The sequence below is a fragment of the Lactuca saligna genome, chromosome 9, assembly GCF_052625555.1.
Source record: "Lactuca saligna cultivar CGN05327 chromosome 9, ASM5262555v1, whole genome shotgun sequence".
In the NCBI taxonomy this organism is placed as follows: Eukaryota; Viridiplantae; Streptophyta; class Magnoliopsida; order Asterales; family Asteraceae; genus Lactuca; species Lactuca saligna.
In genome coordinates, this window is record NC_136425.1 from 81,543,707 (window position 1) to 81,556,068 (window position 12,362).

The window sequence follows — 12,362 nt, forward strand, 5'->3', positions numbered from 1 at the left end:
AAAGTCTTTGCAAACTAAACTGATGAAGACTTCGAGAAAATCGAGGAGCAAGAGAAGGCTCTAGCTACACTTACAATGGCATTATCTCAGGAGATTGCTCAAGGTTTCCATGAATACGACTCAACCAAAGCTTTGCGAGAAGCTTTAATTTAAGTGTATGAAGGAAATAAGGATATGAAGCAAAGTCGTCAGGACATGCTAAGACAAAAGTTCAATATGTTCAATCACATTCTTGGAGAAACTTTGGAAGCTTAACTACAACGCTTTATCACACTTACAACTGAGATGAGTTCAGCTGGGATCTCAGTGCCAAAATCAAAAATCAACAAGAAGCTGACAGCAATTACGGAGATTGTGAACTTGACAGGAAATTAACTTCCGGGGGATGTCAATTTTTAGGTGACCGTCTGGAGTCATGGTAGTGCAAGAAACAACAAACTGTCTCAACCTCAATGGTGGAGGTGGAATACGTTGTTGCTTCTACTTGTTGCTCTCAAGTCATTTGGATTCAACATCATTTGTTGGACTAAGGTTTGAAATATCTTGACACCCCTATCTTTTATGATAACGATGCTGCAATTCAAATAGCCAAAAATTATGCCCAACACTCTAAAACCAAGCACATCGACATCAACGTTCATTTTATCAGAGATTGTTATGATCATTCGCTCATTCAGTTGGAGCAAATCCACACTGATAATAATGTGGCGGATATGTTCACAAAATTGTTTAACAAAGCTCGATTCGATGTGTTGGTGGGCTTTCTTAAAATGCTACAATTTGAGGACTTATTTTTGTTTTAGGTAGTTTAAATTTGCGCATTTAGTTTCCATTCTCCCCTATGCAAAAATTTAGGGGGAGAAATAAACAAAAACAAAACAAAAAATTAGAAAATCAAAAATCCAAAAATAGTGTTATTTACGTTTTTTTTTTTTCAGAAAATATAAAAAATCCAAAAATAGTATCTCATGCTAGCCATGTCTGCAGGTGATGTGTTGGGAAGTGATATCAACTCAGTGATAACATGCAATGTTAATTTGTGTAAGGTACCAACGCTAAAATGTCTAGACTATGTGTTCGATGTGCTAGTAGGAACGAAATATTTAAAGGACCAGACTAGGTATAGATGGACTATGAATGGACTTGACAAGTAATTGACTTAGATAGTTCTATTGGTCTAAAATTAAGACGCTCGGGTAGATTAGGCAGTGAGATATACATGAGAATCTACAGACTACACTAAAGTAATCAGTATCTAGAACTGTGGCGTAACTCTTTCTCGATGTATGGATGCATGTCATTAATTCCAGTACTGATAGGACGGCTGGGGAATTCCGATAAAGTAGATATGTTTAAAGTTATTTTCTTTATTTCTTTCTATTAGTCATATGTTGCCTCCTCTCCGTGATCGGGAGATCCGACTTGGATTGCAACATATGCAACTCTACTTCTATGGATCTCCTTTTATATGCAAATTATTTCTATTCGTTAGTCATATGTTGTCTCCTTTGCGTGATAAGTTCTTATCCGACCTGGAACACAGCATATGCACCATTCTATTTCTCAATCCCTCTATCCAGCTAGTCATATGTTTGTCCATCTGCGTGATTGGAAGATCCGACGTGGGTGTACAACATATGCATTCTAAATCTGACTTCCCTCCTAATAATTGTCCGCTCATCTAAAGCAAGGAGTACTCTGCAAGTTCTTGATTACCTGAGTATGTCAGGAAGCGGGAAACACATTCTAGGTCATCTAAAATAGAACATTCAATAGGTTCTCTACAGATCTTGCTGCTAAATTTAGGTGGACAATAATATCTGTGGTCGTCGTCAGTTAAGTGGTTTTCTGGGACTAATAGTTGATTATATAGTGAAATGTATTGTCACTTGCATCATGTCCACAATTTTCACAAATTTTTCGTGTTTAAGTGGACCACAATATCAGCGATTGACCAGATCTACTCATGAAGGTGGAAGTATTAAAAAACAAATTAAGGTTGTCCCAGAACTTTGATCCCAAAATCACAAAAAGGATATCTGCATTGGTGAAAAGAATTTAGTGATATTTTATTTTATTTTATTTTTCCTAAAGTTAAAAATTAAAAATTTTGCAAAATTATTTTAGTTTAAATTTTTAGATTTTATTTTATTTTAATTTTAATTTTTTAAATGTCCTCAAAATGTTTTATTTTTAATTAAATATTGGATGTATTTGGTTGGATTCTATGAGCCGTGAATGGTCCAAGTATAAAAGGTTGTGTTCTCGGCTATTTAACCCTCATCAGACCTTATCTTGGTTTACGGTGTAGAAGTGATTTAATCAAGTATAAAAGAAATCAGAGTAATCAAAGTATATGAACACAGGGAGTAAATAAGATCTTGTTTATAACTCACTTATACTTCCGAATACACAGAGAATGTTTAGACAGAAAGCCTAGAAAAGTTATATCTATCCCTGAGTACAACTCCTAATTATAGGAGAATCAGAAAGTATACAAAAAATACTAATGACTAAACATCAAACTTCGAAACACAAAATGCCTTACTAAATAGATAAAAGACTTTCGAAACTGCTAATACAGACTTCGACACATTACAACATATTCGACACTAACATTCTCCCCCTTTGTAATAAGTGTCGAAGTCAATTGATCAAAACTTGAGCAGCGTTATTTAACGTTTTTCGATCTTCATCATACCAATTCATAATCTTTTGCATCTCAGCTTTATCTCCTTCTGTGTTCTTCTAACAATTATTCATACACACAATTAAGTTCATATATTAGATTGTTGTGTATCTTTCAACATCATTTTCTTGAAACAAAAACATTAACTGTTTTCCATTCTTACCCTTCCCAACAAAACTATCCCACAGGGTTTCAAGCATATCTCACCAACATCATATGCAATCAGATCAGCTTTTCTTTTCACCATTGATTGAGGAACTGCAACATCTTTTCCCAACGACATAGCTAATTCTATATCAGTTAATGCTAGATATTTGTAATAATTGTCTATGAAAAGCTTAAGATGTCCTAACCCCAACCTCAAAACTTCTTAGTTGGTTCCAAGAAGCTTTGAGGCATCCGAATCCTTAAGAATGTATGCAACTTGAATAAGATCATTCAAGTTCATTAACAGAAAGTTAGCAATGGAGAAATTACATGCAGCCTTGTTAGCCCTTACAACATGATATCTAAAATTTTGAATCATTTTTTCAAAAAGTTCATCCTTCGTCACACTTATTACTTGGACAATCGTCACAAGTGACCAAACTTCCTCCTGTTGTTTCCCCAAAACTGCATGAAATCTCAGCTTCATGTGTGTAAAATCATCTGGATTCTTGAATCTATCAAAGATTTTGTATTGAGCAGTAATGAACATCATCTCATTCATTGGGAAATATAGTTGATTCATTTCAGAATTTTCTATATAATAACTCTTTCTGGGCTTCTTCTCAAAATCATGCATTTCATTATATGTCACCCTTGCTTCTATGTTTTCATAACTATGCAACTTCCTTGGATCTCCTTTGTTGAGACTTCGAGGATCATTCTGATGAAGTCTTAAAATACTTTTTATTTGTCTTTGCTTCTCCATCTCTACCTCAACCTCTGCCTTCCTTTCTTCTTTCGAATTTTCAATTATGATTTTTTTCCTTGTCTTGATTTGTTGGTATTTCTTTAGGTTTCGATGCACTCCCTTCGTCACTTGTTCCAATCACAATACCTTTGGTAATTGGCCTTGTAGTAGTGACTGTTGAAACCATAGGATCAAACTACGATAATATTGGCTTTGTCGAAGGAATATTTGTTGCAAACATTTTACCCACGACCTTAACTTCATCTTCAGCTTTCCCAGAAGCTCCTTCCCTAACAAACTTTTTCTCTCCCCCTTGCACCCCTGTGATAATAGGAGGGGCATTCGTTGGTAGAAAACTGATAAGCTTAGACAATGGGGCCAATTCCTTTTGAAGAACACTTTCAAATAACTGAAACCTTTGAGAAAAAAACTCAGAAGTTATTAAGGCAGAAGATCCTGACTTTGAAACAAGGTCTTTCAACTCAGCAACAACTTGTTAATTTTCAAAAAACTTTAAACTTCATCCTTAGACATTTGTTCCACCCTTGGACAGAGAACTTCATAGAGCTTTACAAGCTTTGTAACAATATCAATTATTATATCAATTTTCTGATTCAGAGAAGCAAAAACAATAGTTATCTGCTTGCTCATATCATCATGAAGTTCTTGAATTTTGAAATTCACATCCTCCCTAACCTTCTTGACATCTTGAATAAACTATATGATGATGTTCTTTTGTAACATCCTTCAAATCCATGAGATCTGAAGAGAACATAGACAACTGATTCTTGATACATTTTTCATTTTTTTGATCCACATCAGAAATGGCCTCATGAAGACAGCTTGGTTGTCGTTTAAGCATCAGATCGATTTCCAGGCTAGAGACCTGAATGTTTTCCTCCTCCATCAGCTTCAATTTGTAATAAAGAATTAAGCTTCCTATTCAAAATTTTGAATTGTTTTCTTGTAAGGATCATAGTGTCTAGAATTTCCTCTTCTTCTATATCAAATTGAATGTCTCCAAAAGTACCGCCAAAAATATCTTCATCATCATCCAATGAATGATGAGCTTCTTCATGAGTAACCAGAGGTTTAGTGGATTGTGAAGAAAATAATGAAGTAATTGGTTGACCAAGAATGTTATCAAAAGTGGGTGAATCAGTATCAAGTGAAATGTTAATGAATGGAGATAAAGTGGTTGAAGTCTCAATGGTTGATGTTTCGAAGTGAGAAGAAACAATAATAAGTGTACCTTGAGGCTGGGAATTTTCGACATTGGACATGATAGGAAGAGAAACAATGATTGGTTCAGGTTGTGACAATTGCGAAGAGATAACTGTCATTTCGACATTTGAAGCATCTAGAGATGTTTTCACTGGAGGATCTTGAATAACATCTTCTTTTATAGACTAGTCAGTAATAACCAAATTTCAAAGCTTCTTTTTGAGTTTCCTGGAAATGTGTTTGGCCATATCCTCGGCTTGGTGTTTCTTTGCTGACGGGGAAACAGGAATGGGAACTTCATGAAGAATAACACATTTTCTTGTAACATGAGGCTTGAAAATCGTGGATGGAGAAAAGATAGGAGATCTGTGAGAAGAACTATGTGACATATGTGCCATCTTCTTAATTTTCTTGAACACACCGGTATTTGAAGGAACCACTTCTTAGAAAGGTTTGACAGTCTCTGGTTCGATTGGTTTGTCCTCAGCCTTTGAAACAACAACTTTGTCATTAGTATTCTTCTTCAGAGACTTAGAATGTTTCTTCTCTAGAATTGGCTTTGATGAACTATCTTCTACCTTCTTTGATCGTTTGGACTTTTTAATAGAACCCTCATCAGATCGAGGTAAGAGAACACCTGTCTCGATTGATGTATTAATTGTCTTCAAGTAGGCTTTCAGAATCCAATTCGAAGGATCCATCTTTTTTAGCATACCATCTAGAATTCAAGCAACATTTGGAAATATAGCAACATCATCTTCAACTGTCTTCAGAAAATTATACTTCATAAACTATGATGTTTCATCATCATTTGGTACCAAAATCCCTTCCTTCTTATACACAAACCTCATGATCAAACTCCAGTACCTTGCACATGAAATCCCATCAACCACATTTGTATTTCCCACACTTTTCATAAACTCCTTCCACATCTGGGTAGCATTATCCACAACAACATCATAATAAATCCTAGCAACCATGGCGTAAACTTCCAATCTCCCTTTATCTAAACCTACACTTCGACCTGTGAGACATTGATGGTATATTCCTAACAAAAAATTACATATACAAGGGAGGCACATTGATAACCCATCTCATTGAACATATTCAAAACTTGATCAGTTGTGACTTTGTAAAAGGGAGGTAAATTGGGAATTTCTAGGATTTGATAGAAAAGTTTCATAGACCATCGAAACTTCTTCTCAATGATTAGGTTTAAGGTGATTACATCTAATGTTTTATTGTATGTGGCCGTTAGCCTGCAAGTGATAGCCATGAGAGTGGAACACCAAAGGAACTGAACGTAGCAGTCTTTAGAACAGAGTGTTGTAAAGCAACTATCAACATCTGTAACTCTTCTGGACAGACTGAAACATCACTGTCGACTTGATAATTTTTTCTTTGGATTTTCATGATCGGTTGTGAAGAAACATCTTCTGTGGTTTGAGATGGAGCATCAATAGTAGCGGGATTAGCCATGATTAGGTTTTGAAGATGAATGAAGAAGACAAAGAGTTGTTTTGCAATTTGGAAATTTTCAGAAAGCGTAACCATATAATGAACCCTTGAAACCATTTTTATAGGTGACCCTTGGATTTGAATGTGAAGCGGGATCAACATTAAATGAGAACTGACATGGCACCTAGAAAATCGTTCCCACACGCCGATAAAATTGCCATGCGTGAAAAAGTAACCATCATGTCTCCTTGAAACTCGGGTAGAATACAAAACGTCATGTCATACAGCCTGGTATCTTGCCCCAACGAAATATTAACCGTCACAAACCTTAGGAATGGAGGTTAGGCTCTTTCACTTTTGGCTTAAAAAGCGATGTCATATGTCAGACTTGCGAAATCATCAACCTGAGTTGGTAATACTCAGATGCTCAAGGATTTTGTGAGTGCAGTGTGTCAAGGAAAAAGATAAGAAGAAAATAAAGAAAAGTTTGGATTTGTGATGTCGAAAAATGAATTTTTTGACATAAAATAAGATAAATCCTGGGCAAAGATTGTTTTGTTATTCATCAAGAGAGATGACTAACAACTTGTGTGGTTTCCCGTGAATTAAAATCAAATACTTTTAAAGAAGTATCTAAGGGCCTCTTTTTAAAAATGGCTTTAAAGGTAGTTGAACATTTCGTTACAATGCACTACAAAACATAAGAGTGTCATTTTGTAATCGAAATTACCTGTTTGACCAGTGTAGTTAGTGACAATTATGCTTTGGAAAATTTTGCATGTGACTCAAAGGACAAATAATACTCTCACGGAAATCATATGCAAGAAAACAAAATATCATCTGGATCTTGTTGGGAAACAAATGTCATGGGTTTTGAACATTTGATCAAGACCAGTCAAAAGGATTGAATATGATTTGGAGTGTCGAAGGTTGGTACAAAAACAAATGTTTTGTCAATTCTGGAACAATGTTTCTGGTCAATTCCTTAAATAGTTCGATATGCAGGGTTTCACTTTCATCATGGTCTCATGATGTTAGGTCATTAACACAGAATGTTGATATGTCTAAATCGTTATTGGTTTTACCAGAGATCTCTTGGACATATGTAATTGTGTGTGAAAGAGTAAGAATTTTAGGATGAAAAAGATTGGTTAATGAATTTCGAATGTACCACTGCTATTTGTTGGACCAAGAAGATTACTCTAAACTCATTAGAGTAGAGTATGGTAGCTCATGGATTATGTGAATATATCCTAATTGGGTAGAAATTTTCATGATGAAAACTTCATTAAGGCTTTGAAATCACACATTGAGTCAAAGGAGGCTTGGGTCGACATGTTGCAGCATGCTTCTAGGGACACCCTAACTAGTACCATATTTTGCGAAAATATACCTGACCTAGAACTGCAAGCATGAACCTTCAATAACCTTCACATTAAGCTATAAGAACAATAAAAAAAACAACCAACAAACAAACAAGAAAATCTTTTTAGAGTTTTAAATTTTTCGAAAATTAAAGATAAAACAAAAGTAAAATCTTTTTGTTGTTTTTGATTTTTCAAAAATAAAAGACAAAACAAAAGTAAAATCTTTTTCGTAATTTTTGATTTTTCAAAAATGAAAGACAAAACAAAAGTATAACCTTTTTGGTGTTTTTGATTTTTAGAAAACAAAAAATAAGAAAATAAGAAAAGTAAATATACCAAACTTGCGAAGATTCTTCATTTTATCCATTTACCAACATGATGAAAGTGAAGCGCATCGAAGCGTTGACTATGAACAGTAACCATTAACTCTGAAAGTTGTTATTCTTTTCCACCTTATCATTCTTTCGAATCACGTCCTGCAACTGAACCTCCTTGGATCATTCCTAATCCTGTTAAAATGCAAACAAACGATTTTTTATCAAGTGGCTTTGTGAAAATATCAACAATTTAATCAGTTGTTTCGAAAGAGAGTGGGATCAACTGATCCTTGTTTAAATTTCGATTGTTTTAAGAAAGAAGTTAAAGTTCCATACCATGCTCTTGGTGCTTGTTTTAACCCACGCAGTACTTTATCTAGAATATAACAATGATAAGGATATTCATCATTTACAAAACCTGGAGGTTGTTCCACATATACCGTTTCTTCGAGTTCACCATTTAGAAATTCACATTTGGCATCCATTTGATATACATCGAAGTCTTTAGGAGCTGCATAGGCTAAAAATATTCTAACGGCCTCGTGTCTTGCGACAGGGACAAAGGTTTCTTCATAATCGATACCTTCTTGTTGTGAATAACCTTTTACAACTAGCCTAGATTTGTTTCGAACAATATTACCATCTTTGTCGGTTTTATTCTTGAAAATCCATTTTAATCCGACAATTAAAACATCTTTTTGTTTAGGACTTAACCTCCAAACCTTATTTCTTTCGAATTCAGCCAATTCAGATTGCCTTGCAACACCCCAATCAGAGTGTTCCATTGTAGCCTTAACTTACTTTGGTTCAATTTTCAAAATAAAAACATTAAACATGCAAAACTCTTGATGATTATTGAGTACCTCATTCTTTGCATGTATCTAAGCTCTTGTTAGCAATTCTTCATGTGGATTTCCTATCACTTGTTCCTTTGGATGACTTCTAACCCATTTATCCATTAGAGGATATGTTGGATCAAAATCTAATGATGCATCTTCGAACATTTCATCTGTTTCGGAACCTACAACAAAAACATTATCAGTTAGATCATGAAAGGTTTCATCCTGATTATTATTTGACATATTTAGCTCCCCCTCAACAAATTTATTTGTAGTTTGCTCCCCCTCCACATCATCATCTATTCTTCTATTCTCCCCCTCGAAAAAATGATCCCTCTTATCATGAGAATTCGAATGCAAGTGCTCCCCATCCATTTGATCATTCAGCATACTTTTGTTATTTATAGAAGAAGGTGATTCCAAGTTTTCCTCAACTGGATTTGGAGTAGATGTCAAACAATCAAAATGCTTGGATGATTTCGGAAGTTGATTATCTTGAGCATTGATTTCGGCATCCACAGCTCTATCTGGAACACCAAATATTAAATCATAATCAAAGTCATACGAATTATAGCTTTCAGATTCATCATTGGATTCATCGAGAATTGATTTTTTGTTTGATACATATTTCAACTTGTTTAACATAATGATCATCAAACGTAAGATTAAATGTTTCTTCAATTTTCCTTGTGCGTTTATTCAACACTTGATATGCAACTGAATTATGAGAATAACCCAAGAAAACTCCTTCGTCAGCTTTGGATTGAAATTTTTAAAGATTATCTTTGAGATTCATGACGAAACACCTACAACAAAAAACACGAAAGAATTTGACATTAGGTATTCTGTTATTGATAATTTCATAAGGAGTTATGTTGAATCTTCGATGAATAAAAGATATGTTCTGAGTAAAACATGTAGTGGAGACTACTTCGGCCCATAGATATTGAGGAAGATTCGCATAAATGAGCATTGTTCGTGCAGCTTTGCAAAGAGATCGATTTTTCCTTTCAAAAACACCATTTTGCTGCGGTGTATATGGTGAAGAAAAGTTATGCAAAATCCCCTTGTCAATAAAAAATAGATCAAGAACATTGTTCTTAATGTTTTGAACTTTCTTCTTCAAGCTTGTTTCCATCTTTTTGAGAAAATCAATCATTGTTTGAGCAACTTAGGATTTTAACCTGAAAAAATAAACCCAAGTAAATTGAGAAAAATTATCAACAATGACTAGAATGCACCGTTTCTTGTTAAGAGTTTCAACTGTCGATGGTCCACATAAGTCAGTGTGAAGTAATTCCAATGGTTCGACAGATTTTGAATCGATGGTAATCGGATGACCTTGTTTACACTACTTTCCTTGTTCACAAGTTGCATGCAAAGTATCATTATCAAACTTTAGAACAAGTAATCCTCTTACCAAGTCTTGAACCACCAATTTGTTCAAATTTTGAAAGTTCAAATGTGACAGTCTTTGATGCCAAAGCCAGCTGATATCTGATGAAGCTTTCGAGAGTAAACATATGGAGGGTTTTCCAACAATAGGATTGAATTCAAGAGTACACATGTCTCCTTTTATTTTGGATTTGAGGAAAACTTCTTTTTTTTATGAACATTTGAAATTATGCTTCCTTCTTCATTGAACACAACTTGATTACCCGTGCGGACAACAAGTCGCGAAACACTAATCAAATTATGTTGAAGACCTTCGACATAAGCAAATCGATTCACAGTAAACTCCCCATTCGTGACTTTACCATAACCCTTTACTTGACACTTTTGATTGTTACCAAATTTCATAACACCAGCATTTGCCAAACTTCGGTAATCACGTAAATTCTCTTTCCTTCCAGTCATGTGACGAGAGCAACCACTATCGATATATCATTTGTCATCATATCTCTCGTCACATAAAACCTGAAATCAGTGAAAAAATTTAGGTACCCTTTGTGATTCGTTTGAAACACATTGTGAAATGAAGATCCTAATATCCGATTACGAACTTTTTATTTAACACTATCAATTAAGTCCACTTCATTTGGTAAAGGCTCAGAAATAATTTTTCAAAAGTTTAGGACTTTCACTGACTTTCACTTTTGGCTTCGCAGATTGTTGTTTCATTATCTTTTCTTTCGAAACAGCACGCCAGGCTTGAGCAAAAGATGTTGAATCTTTCGATGATGAACTGGCATTTGACATTTCGTTCAAATACTCTTCATAAGCATTTTTGATTTGATGTTAAGATTATTTTTCCTATTTGATAAGACTTTCCTTTGACTTCAAGCCAATGATTTTTCACACTTGATCTACCTTTGGCATATGACACCTTAAAAGGATGTTTTGTTGGAGAAATTGGAAAGTTTGGTCGTTTTCGTATGAACTTCACATTTTGTTTTGATTGAACAGGATAACCCTTTTGTGATTTAACTTTCGACTCAAAACCCTGTAGTGACTTTTGCAATGAAAATGAATTATGTTTAGATGGAAATGACTTTGATAATCCATTATTAAAACACCTTGTTTGATTATGTTGATGAAATTGTGAATTTGAAAATATCTTTTTATGAGATGTGTAACTTTGAGTTCGTGGAACAAACTTAGTTTCTTGATTTTCCATTTTCAAAACATGTGCATGTGAAGTTTATTTAGACAAATGCTTATGCGAAAGAGTGGGATTTTTCTTTTCAGAACTTTTCTTTGCCAAAGTATTTTGTTTCTTTCGAGACTCCACAGCTTGCCAAAATATTTTCTTTCTTGCTTGTCTCTTAGAAACTCCATTTTCTTTTGAAAACAAGTCAATTCGATCTTTAAATTCTTTTGAATTTATTTTTGCATTTTGTGATTTGACTTCTACGTGTGTTTCAACTTCTTTTGAAATTGTTGATTTTTCAACCCATTTTTGTTGAGGTTTATGTCTTTGAAAAATGTATGAATTCTTTGTGATATTGTTTTTCGACAACACTTTGATTTGAGAAAAAACCTTCTTTTGTTGTTTGCTTATTATCTTCTTCTACCAATTTGTTAAATTCAGGTTTGAAATTTGCAACATTCTCAGTCGTAACAAACATTTGATTTGCAAAAATCACATCATCAGTGCATTTGAAGTTGGGATACACAATTGTATTTGTTTCGAGATAATGAGCCCTTTTTTCTTTCATCACTTTGTCGAAATTTTCTGTTTCACCATACACCTGATCAACAATAATTCTTGATTTTCCACATTCTTTTGAAACAACCTTTGATGGTTTTGGAGCTTTCGACTTTTCATCATCACGTTCATCATCATCACTACTATCAATTTGACTATCTATGACACTCACATGATCAAAATCACAAACTTTTGAAGTGGAGGCTTGATCAGTGTCTATCTTGGCTAATGAATCATTACATTTTTCTTTGCCTTTACTCAAACATGTGAAATTAATGACAGATAACTGAGAACAATCAACATCTTCGATTTCACTGATTTCGCTAAAATTATCAAAATTATCTTCCATATCAGCAAAATTAGATTGATTGTCAAATTTCGAATTCTCAGTTCTTTTCAAAATTTAAATTTGTTCATTTTTGGTT